The sequence below is a fragment of the Myiozetetes cayanensis genome, unplaced genomic scaffold (assembly GCF_022539395.1).
Source record: "Myiozetetes cayanensis isolate MyiCay16 unplaced genomic scaffold, myiCay2020 scf22, whole genome shotgun sequence".
In the NCBI taxonomy this organism is placed as follows: domain Eukaryota; kingdom Metazoa; phylum Chordata; class Aves; order Passeriformes; family Tyrannidae; genus Myiozetetes; species Myiozetetes cayanensis.
Genome location: NW_026087434.1, coordinates 1,186,168 through 1,196,894, shown reverse-complemented (window position 1 = coordinate 1,196,894; position 10,727 = coordinate 1,186,168).

The window sequence follows — 10,727 nt, the reverse complement described above, 5'->3', positions numbered from 1 at the left end:
GCTCCTGTCACAGCTCCCAGTGTCACATGTTGTCACCAAACCCACGCCGGCCTCGTGCCCCTGGGAGCCAGGATGGCGAGGAGGCACTTTAATATCAATCAATTAGAAATAAGGCAGTTGTAACGACAGGGCAATAAAAGAACACTTTAATTTTAGAGCTAATTAAATATCAACAATTGGAATGCAGCAACAGACAGTTAACCTGGAGTATCCCATTATTTATAAGGAATATAATGCATTGACTAGGGGGTGAAGTGAGTTGTAGTCATTTTAATATCAGCTGTCACAGTCTAACTGTTCTCTTTTGTCTCACTCCAGCACAATCATCTCCCCGGCTTCCTCCGGGACCATTCCCACTTCTCTGCTCGACACAAGATTAATTAAGCCCAGGTCCCCTCAGAGGAGGGCTCGTGAGCTCCCGGCCCCGCTCCGTGAGCCGGGGTGACTCCGGGGCTCCACCGGCTCAGCCGAGCGAGGTGATGCCTCCAGCCCCGGGCTCGGTGGTAATTGCAACCCCCCAACCGACTGACAACACTTAGAGGCTGTGAATTATTAATGGGGAGCGCTCCCGGGGGCTGCACCGGCTCTGGGGATGGACACAGCCCTGGGCCCTGCTGGGAAAGGCTTGGAAGGGCTGCCTTGGGGTGGGAGAACACCCAGCACCCCAAAACCCACAGCAAAGTGCTCTGCTGCCCACGTGCCAAAAGCCCCCAGTGCTCTGCTCTAAAGGAGCAGAGCCCCTGGATCTGGGGGAACACCTCAAGGACTCCCCTGGGGCACCAGTTCAGGGCTCTGCACCCCTCTCTGAGCCGTGAACGGGGCATGAGGGGATGCTGAGCCCCAAACTGGGGGCACTCAGCCCCAAAGTGGGGGTGCACACCCTCCTCACAGCCCCCAGAGCCCCCGAGGCTGCAGCCCAGGCACATCCATCGTGTGGCTCTGACTGTGCAGAGCCTGGTTTAATATGTGCAAAAGCACTATTTAATTTAGCACATTTGTTAGAGTTTTAATGGCCTCAGTGGCGGGAGGAGCTGCAGGGAACAGAGGCTGGTCCAGCCATCCCTGGCAGCAGCTGAGGGTCCCCAGCCAGCTCTGGGGGGACACAGGGCTGATGTGACACCCTGAACTCCCTCAGGGTTCATCCCCTGGAGACCTCCTTCCCACCAGCTGGAATAAACCCCTTGAGAGAGCCTGAGTTCCATCCCTGCTAACTGCTGGTGTTGCTCCTGGGCAAAAGGAAAGCTCCTGCCTTCCCAAAATTTACATTTTCCTCTACCAAGGTTCCCTGAATCTCACTGGTGTCTCACCAGGGCCCAGTCCCTGTTAGCCACTGTCACCATGTCACCCCTGTGACATTCATCCTCCTGTCCCAATTCCAGCCCCTCCAGAGGGTTCCTGCACAGGGCTGGGGTCTGGGCAGTGTGGGAGAGATGGGAATTATCCTCACCTTTCCATCTGCTCACTCTGTGTGGCACCAGCATGGCTGGGGGGATGTGCCACCCCTGCCACACCGGGGATGCCCAGTGCCACCAATCCCTGCCACTCCTGCACTCCATCAGAGCTGCTGGCACAGAGTCACACCAACAGGATTATTCCCATGTTTAAGTGATAAATTGACTTTCCCCCCCCTGTTTTCCGCACTGCTGGGCTGGTTCTGGACTCACCATGCCCTGAGTGTGCCATGAGATTGTGGAACAGCTCCAGTGGGAAGGGATCTATAAGGATCAGCAAGTTCAACTGTTGGGGATCTGCCCCAGCCCAGCATCATCCTGGGATCTGAATCCATGGAAAGAGGGAAGGAAAAGGCCAATTCCTGCTGCAGCAGCATCAGGAGAGAAGGGTATCAAGGTAGGGGGAATGTTTTGACTCCCAGTGGCCAGGGAGATTTTGGCTTTCAAAGCAAAATACCAGTGTGTGACAAGGAGTCAGGAAATATTCCTTGGGAGATGCCAAAATGGAACACTTCCAGAGGGAAATGTCTCACCCCCCCAGTCCCCACAGCCTGGAGCACCCCTCTACAGTGCCACCGAGCTGCCAGGGGGGCTGGGGAAGGGCAGGGAGAGGGAGGGAGGACAAACCCCCCAGCCCTTCATCCACGGCGTTTCCATGGGAGCTCTCACAGCCCTCATTGCTGGGAAAAAACCAGCCCAGCCCTTTTCCACCTGCCAAGGCGGCAGAGGGGCTGCTGTGAGTGGGAAGTTACGTGGGCTTTCATTAGTGTTATTATTGTTATTATTTAATTCTCAAGGTCATGGGATTTGGGTCTGAGCTTACTTATTATCCGACCCAGCCAAATAAATGATGGATTCCCGTTCCTGCCTCCAGCCGCTCGCAGTGGCTATTATGGTTGCTAAAAACGTTTTCTGCTCATAAAAAAAAAAAAAAAAAAAGGAGAGGGAAGAAAAAGGAGGGAAGAAAAAGAGCAAAAGGAAAACTGCAATAGGAGCCAGGGAAATGATGGATTGCGGGAGATAATCCATCTTGTCAGCCCAGGACTACATAACCTTGATGTCAGCGGGTATTTTTCTCTGCCTGAGTCTCTGGCTGTGTGCGGGAGAGAGCGGAGCAGGGACGGCTCCCACCGCACCTCGGGAAAACTGCCGGGATTTGGGGATTTGCCCTCATTCCTGTGTCCCAGGTGGGGAGGGGGATGCGAATGGCCGGTGCTGGATCCCCAGGGGGGAGTGGTGGAGGACTGGAGATGCGGTGGGCAGCAGGGGACAGGGGGACAGGGGGACACCATCCCCAGGCACGTCCTGGAGGCAGCTTTTCCCTCCCTCAATCTCTTTTTGTCACCAGACGGCCCCCCCTTCCCCCCCCGCTCTCCCTTCCCGATGTCTCTGCCATTTTTATCCGACACTGCCCGTGAAAATTGGTGTGAAATAAAAAAAGGCCTCTCTGCCCACAGATGAAATCAATTGATTTGGCAGGTCGCCTGTGGACACCTCCGAGCAGCTCTTCCAATTTGCAGGACGGGCGCCGGCGTGGAGCAGCTTCTTCCCTTTCTTCTCCTCCGTCTCCCCCGTGTTTTTTTGTGTTTTTCTTTTTTTTTTTTCCTTCTGTCTTTCCAATTTCCCTTTGATGTTCCCCTTATTTCTGCTTTCCACTTAATGGAAATCAGCGCTGGGTGTGTGTGCAGGGAGCTGCACACGCGGCCGTGTGGCCGTTCAGAGGCGGCTCAGGGAAGCATTGGGTGCTGGAGTGCCAGGGATGGGGAGGATTTTGGGGATCCCATGGGGTTGGGAAGGAGCTGGAGCATCCCTGTGCCTTGGGTCTCTGCTCTGGCTCTGTAGGTGCTCTTGGGGCTGGGGATGGTGCCTTGGGCTGGGAGCAGCTCCACACATGGCAGGGAGCAGAGGAACAGGAGAGGCTGCACATGGTGGTGGGTCCTGCCCTGGGCTCTGCTCCATCCCTTCTCTGTCTCCTTCCTCTCTCCATCCTCATCTACATCTCCACCTCCCCTTCCACCTCCATCTCTTCATCTCCATCCTCTTTCCATTTCCTTCCATCCTCCATCTCCATCCCTTCATCTCCCTACTCCCATCTCCATCCCATACCCCCAGGGGTGTAAAACCATCTCTGCTTGTTGCCTGGCAGTGCCCAGACAGGGGAGTTCAGCCCCAAGCCAGCCACGTGCACCCCCAAAACCCAGGGGCAGCAGCACAGGCTGTGGGGAAAAATCCCAGTGAGGGGATGGAGAGAGCCAGGAGGGCCAACAGGGAAACACCTGGGCAGCTTCCAGCCCTCAGTGCATTTGGTTTCCACTATTTAATGTGTCTCCCTGTCCTCAGGCACCTCCAGGACCACGTGGAGGTGGCCAATACCTGGAGGGTCCCACACATGGACCAGCTCTCCCCACAAGCTCCCCATGGTACAACTTCCCTTCACTGGAGCTTCAAGGCAGATGTGACGTTAATCAGGAAAACCTTGATATTCCGCAGGAGCCTTAAGCCCTGAAAGGGAAGAGGGGGGAAAAAAAAATAAAAAAAATCCCACGCTCTTGCTTTCCAGCGCTTTTCATTCCGCTTTGAGGTTAATAGAAGGCTAATTTGAAAGGACTCAGTTAATGAGAAAGCTAAAAATACTCCTCCCCGTGCAGCCCTTCCTTCCCTGAGCCTGTCTCCGTGCTGGCGGCTGCGGATGATGCTCCTTGCAGCTCGGGGACGTGCTGTCCCTCACCTGACCCCCTGTCCCTGCCCTCCTGAACCTGCATCCTGCCCATCCCTGGCTGCCTTCCTATCACCCAGCTTCCAGGTGAATATGCCATTTAAATCAAACATTCAATTTAAAGAAAATTTGTTGAAATTAAACATCCACACAACATCATCTTCCCACCACTCCGTGGTGGGAAGATGATGTTGTGTGGATGTTTAATTTCCAGGGTGGTTCCACATTGCCAACGATGTTCCCTGTATTAACGGGAAAGATGGAAACTAGAGGGGATTTTCCAGCTGGGGGGAGGGCTCAGGGCTGGCTCTGCTTCATCCCTGGCTCCTCCTCGCACAGTCACAGCTGCTGGATCCTGGTTTTCCATCACAGAGCCTGGACCAGCTCCAGGCTTGGCATGGGGCAGGGCGGGGCTGGCAGGGGACATCCCACACTCCCCGGGAGCTGTCACCTTCCCGGTACTCCCAGCTCTCCCAGAGCCACTCGGGATGTGATTTAATTACGGAATGATCTGCCCAGATCTCACGCTCGTGGCTCTGCTCCAAACCAGCCCAAAATCACCCAAACCTGAGGACAATTCCTGGAGGTTTTCTGGAGCTGCTGGTTGGGATCAGCAGCCTGCATTCATTCCCGGCACCCCAAAACTGAATTGCTGCAAAGGGAGCCCTGGGGGAGCCCTGGGGCCTGACTGGGCAGTGAGAACCGTCCTGGTACCCCTGGAACATGATGGGAAATGCTGGAAGATGCTGGGACATGACAGAAGATGCTGGGACATGACAGAAGATGCTGGGAGGAGATAATGGGAGATACTGGCATGTGCCAGGAGATGATGGGACATGTCGGGACATGCTGGGACATGCTGGGACACGCCAGGTTATGCCAGGAGGTGCTGTGATGTGCCAGGAGATTCTGGAAGATGTCAGGAGATGCTGGGAAATCCTGGGGTGTGCCAGGATGCTGGGATAGGCCAAGATGCTGGGATATGCCAGCAAATGCTGGGAGATGTTGGGAAATGCTGTGTCATGCCAGGAGATGCTGGGAGATGCTGGGATGAGCCATGAGATGCTGGGAGCTGCAGGATCCTGCCAGGAGCTGCAGGGACAGCTGGGGACACACCAGGAGTGCCCCATCCATGGGCAGAGGCAGCGAGAGCTGCGCCCACATCCCTGGAATTCTCCTCTCCAAAGCTGCCCCAAAGCTTTCGTCACAAAATGGGGATCAGAAGGGCAGGGCTGGATTGTCTCCCTGGAATAAACCAGGAGCCTTTCATTCCCTTCCCACAGTGCCACATCAAAGGGTTTGTGTTCTCCTCGCTGCAGAGAGACCGTCGCTTCCCGTCTCCCTTCTCTGCTCCTCCAGAGACAGATCCCACGTTTCCTTTTGAGGGAGTTTGGGTGGCTTTACCCTCCACTTCCCAGGGCAATGAGGAAAATGTGCTGGGGGGACACAGGGAGATGCAGGGGGTGGCACCAGGGGCTCCACCACTGCCCCTGCCGCTCCCTCCAGCTCCCCAATCCCATTGATGGTTTAATTTTCCTCGGGAGAAGAAAAGCAGGAGATAATTGTGGCAGAATGGGCTGATCAGGGTTGTTTGGGCTCCTTTTCCAGCCGTTCCCCAGAGGCCCATTATGGAGATTTTTCTTCTATCACTGGGAATTTGTAGAACAAGTAGGATGAGAACTGGCAAAGCCAGGCAGGAATTTGCATTTTAATCCAATTCCTTCCCAGTGTGGGGCCGGACAGGGCACCTCAGCCACCGGCTCTGGGGGGGTGACAGGCCCCAGGACCCCCACCTGGCAGGTGTCTGTGGTCCCACAGGGCACAGGGGTGAGGGACAAACTGTGGGACACGGGGGGCACGGGATGGGCAGGGGGAGAGCAGCCCCCACCACAGGGGGAGAGCCTTTGCCCAAGCCTTTCCTGTGCCACCAGGTCCCTGAGCCCTGGGCTGTGACATCCCTGTGCCACAACACCCCCAAATTCTGTGTCATGGTGTCCCCAGGCCCTGTGCCACAATGTCCTCAGGCCTGGCAGGGCTATAAAGAGCCACCACTTTGGGTCCTGTTTGAAGCTGTGATTAAAAAGAAGAGAAGAAGGGATGGGAAAAACAACCCTGGGACCACCAGCCCCGTCTGTGGGGTCACAGTGTCCCCGGGCTGTGAGGCCACCACGGCAGTGGCTTGTCCCCATCCCTGTTCCAGACCTGGAGCCTAATTAAGATGGAACAAACCCTTCCCCACAGGGAGAAGTGCCCCGGTGTGAGCAAGGCAAAGACACCCAAATTAAGTTATTTTCTTGCCTTGTTTTATTCCCGTTTTTAATTAGGCAGCTGCTGAGATGTGACGTGGCCCCTTGTAACTGTGTCACCATGATTTATTAGGGCTGGAGTCACTGCCACCCTCCAACCCCCACGTCTCCAGTCACTGATGGGGTCCCACGTGTCCCTGTCCCCATCCCCATGGAGGTTTGGGGGCCCCTCCTGACACCTTCCCAGAGATGAGAAACCTGCTACAAACGGAGTTTTTTTAAAAAATAACACCAAAAAAATGACAAAAGAGCTGAAAATATTCTGAGTCTACATTTTTAACAACAGGAAAGATGTTTTCCAGTGAAGCCACAGTGCTTCCAGCCCATGGGCACAGCGACACATCCCCGTGGGGCGCAGGGGAAGGAGTGGGTGCACTCAGTGATGCTCCAGGGCAGCAGTACTCATTTTTAGGGAGGGGAAGGGGGACACAGGGCCACGTGCCAGCTCTCCAAAGGACAATAAACCAGTTGCCACCAGTTGTCTCGGAGAATTAGCACGAGTGACACTCGCTTTGTCCCCACATGTTTCCAGCGCGGAGCAGATGGAGAGGCCGCCGGATGCGGCTCCATGGCCGAGAGCCCAGCCAGGCACTGCCAAACAGCCCCATTCCCCCCTGATCCACCGGGATATTCCTTAGCTGGCAGCCAGGAGGCAGCAGGGCTGTGCCAGCTGCTGGTGTCCAGCTCCAGGGACAATCCTGGTGCGCTCTGGGGCTTCAGGGGGGGGGTTATGGGATGGGCGGGTACCTGTGACAATATTTGTGGGGTCAAATCGCCTCAGAGGGAAAAGAGGAGAGAAAAACAGGATGGTTCAAAGAGAGATTTACGTTTCCCATGGGATGGCCATCCTGGGTGACAGCCCTGTGTTTTGGGAGAAGATCTGGGATTCAGGAATGCAGCACTGGAGTCCTGCCTCGGGGCCAGCATGGATCCAGGCTGGGATGCCCAGCCCCCTGTGAGGTTTTGGGCAGGTTTTCCCTGTTCCAGTGGGATGCTGAGGCTGGATCCATTGCTCCTGCACCAGCAGGGATCCCTCACCTCCCCCTCATCACTGCCTGGCTCCTGCCACCTCCGGCACTGCTCCATGATTGATGGGATAATTCAAGCACCAGTGACCGGGACAGAGGAGCAGGAACACGTTGGTCTTTTCTTTACAGAAGGCAAAAACCTCCCAGGGAGCTCTGAGGGCAGAGACAGGGTGGGAGCTGCGGGAGAAGGGCTGGGGCAGGGGCAAGATCCTGGTCAGACCGGGGTCCAGGAGGTTCCATGGGTCATCCCCTACCCCTGATGGACTGAGATGACTGATCATGGAATGATGGAATGGTTTGAGTTGGAAGGGACCTTAAAGCCCATCTCATTCCACCCCCCTTGCAGGGACAGGGACACCTTCCACTAGATCAGGTTGCTCCAAGCCCTGTCCAACCTGTGCCAGTAGAGATCCTGGTGGATACATCCCGAGCCTGGGCTTTGTCTTGGAACCCCCTGGGCAGGAAATCACGGGAGGGACGGGGAATCCTTGTCCCAGGGAATCCTTATCCTGAGCGTGGGCAGCTGTGAGTAATGGAGGAGGAATCCACGAGCAATTACATTCTAATTAATTAAGGATGATGGATAGAGGGGACAGGGTGACTCCATGTCCATGGAAAGGACCTCACTCCTGTCATCATCAAAGTGATTTGCTGCTTCTGAGGAGGGGGGGAAGGTAATAAGAGGAAAAGGAGGGGAAGAAAGAAGAAGAGGAGGAAAAAAAAGGGAAGTGAGGAAAAAAGAGGAAAAGGAGAAAAAAACTGGAAAACGAGAAAAAAAGAGGGAAAGGAGGAAGAAAGGTGGAAAAAGAGGGAAAGGAGCTTTGTGGAAGGAAAGGGAGAGGGAAAAGGAAAGGGAAAGGGAAAGGGAAGGGATTCCAGGGTTTTAGCAGTTCAGGGAAGGAAACTTGTTAGGAAAATCATATTTTTAAAACAAATAAATTACCAGATTCCCTTTAATTTTGCGATGAAAGGAGTTGGAGTGTGAGGAACGGCGCGATAATTCATCCTGAAGACATTGGGCACCGGGCCAGGAGGATCCTCTTCCTGCAGAGATGAATTTCATTAAAAAATTGTTTATTTTACTTTTTTTTTTTTTTTAAACACTTGTTATTTTAACCCAGAGGCTACAAAGTTCTGAGCAGAGGAAGATTCTCCAGACTTCCCGCCACGTGAACCCCTTCCAGCGACCGGGGAAACACTTGATCCACCACTTCCCTTTCCCATTCTGATATTTTAATCCAGAATTATTTCATCGCCCACTGCCAAAAAAAAAAAAAAAAAAAAAAAAAAAAAGAGTGCTTAAGTAGTCATTTATTAACAGTTATAAGTATCATTAGGTAGAAAGATGTGGTAAAATATAGATTAGAGCGGGAAGAACGGAGGATCCGAGTGCCATTTTTCCTGCTCAGAGTGTCATTACACATCCCGGCGTGGCGCATCACAGCCATGATTAGTAGCATCAAATGACTCCTGAAAAATGATTATGTGCCATTAAAAGCATTAGTCTGGCTGAAACCAGCACAAACAAATGGCCGTGCTGGGGATGAGGCATCAGCTCCGGGATGTGACGGGAATCCCGCAGTCGCGGCGGGGGATGCGGTGGCACCTGGGGATGAGGGTGCTGGGAGTGGCAGTGGGGTGGAAGGTGAAGGACTGGGTGCCAGGGGTCCTGGGATGGTGGCTGGGGGCATCCATGAGGGTGGCAGTCGCAGGATGGGTGCGGGATCCGATGGCAGATGACTCCTGTCCCCGCAGGTCACAGACATGGGGGTCCCCCTGCTCTGCACTCAGCTCGCCCCTTTCTCCAGCTGCAATTCCAGAACACGGCCCAGGCATCTCCTCACCCTGGAAAAGATCTGCCTGCATGGACCACTGCATCAGCTCCATCACCCCAACCCACTGCCCCCAAATCATCACCCCTAATCCATCACCCCTAATCCATCACTCCAGTTCGGTCATGCCAATCCATCACCCCAGTCCCACCACCCCATCCCATGACCCCACCCCAGTACCGTGCCCACACCGTGCCAGCCACTTCCAGCACTTCACTCCCCGCTGTTTCCGCTTTCAGGGGGCATAAATCCAGTTAGTACGTCCAAGGAAGTGAAATCCAAGTGTCACATCTGCGGAGACGGCTCAATCGAGGGTATTGATTGTCACGGAGAATATTCTCACTTCATTCACCTACTTAGTCCCTTCCCCCAGGCACACAGGAATTCATCAAACGTTGTCACACCACATAATAGTACTTGTTCCCAGGTGTTGTCGCAGCAGCTCAGACTTTGTCCTGCCTTCCTGGGCAAGCAGGAATTTAGGGAAGAAAGGATTTGCCAGCAGAATAGATGTGACGGTGCCGAGATGTGAATTAACCCTCCCACGGCTGAGGGAGGACTCGACCCCCTCCTCATGCCCGTGCACGGGATGCTCAGGCTTTGTTTCCAGCTCCTCAGGATTGCTGGTGATGGGAATGAAATTAAGTTGGGGAGAACAGATGTTTTCCCTTTGTTTGCAGCCTTTTATTGACGTGTTTGTTGCCTCACACAGCGCCGGAGCCCTTCGGAGTAGGAGCCTGCAGAGCAGGGATGTGACTGCTTCCCTTCTCTGGAGGGGAAACAGGACAGGGAGGGAAATACAAGCAGGAAGGGGATTTGGAATAGGGAATGCTGGATGAGGGGCTGTGGCTCAGGGGTGTAACCTTAGGGGGTTCCTGTAGGGATGCCAGTGACGTGCAGGCTGTGAGACCTCGTTGGGATGAGCAGGATGGTGGTGGGATGAGCCTGGACCCCAAAAGGATCCCCCAGAAAGGTGCAGAGTTACACTGGCACATCTCATTGGGTCTGTGAAGGCTGTGGACCCATGGGGACATCCCAGCTGATGCCACAGTCCCCAACCACAGAGCTCCTCTGTGTGCCCTCTGTCCCACAGGGAGCAGAGCCCGGTGCTGCCACCTCTGTGCCTGGGCCATGTGGGTGGTGGCAGCCACCAGCCCTCATCTCCTGGCTGAAATAAATTGGAAGCAGGATCTAATGCCCCCGAGCCACGATTATTATTCATATTATTTGTGCGCTGATGTGATTCTGTGTAATGATTTAATCTGTTAATGGCCCCTGATTCAATCGCTCCTCTCCCGTTAATCTCCTCTTGCCATTTGCACCTGATTTCCTGATTTTTCTGACGGTGTTTTGGCAGCTGGGGGGCAGGTTTGCAGCTCTCGGTGGGCACACTG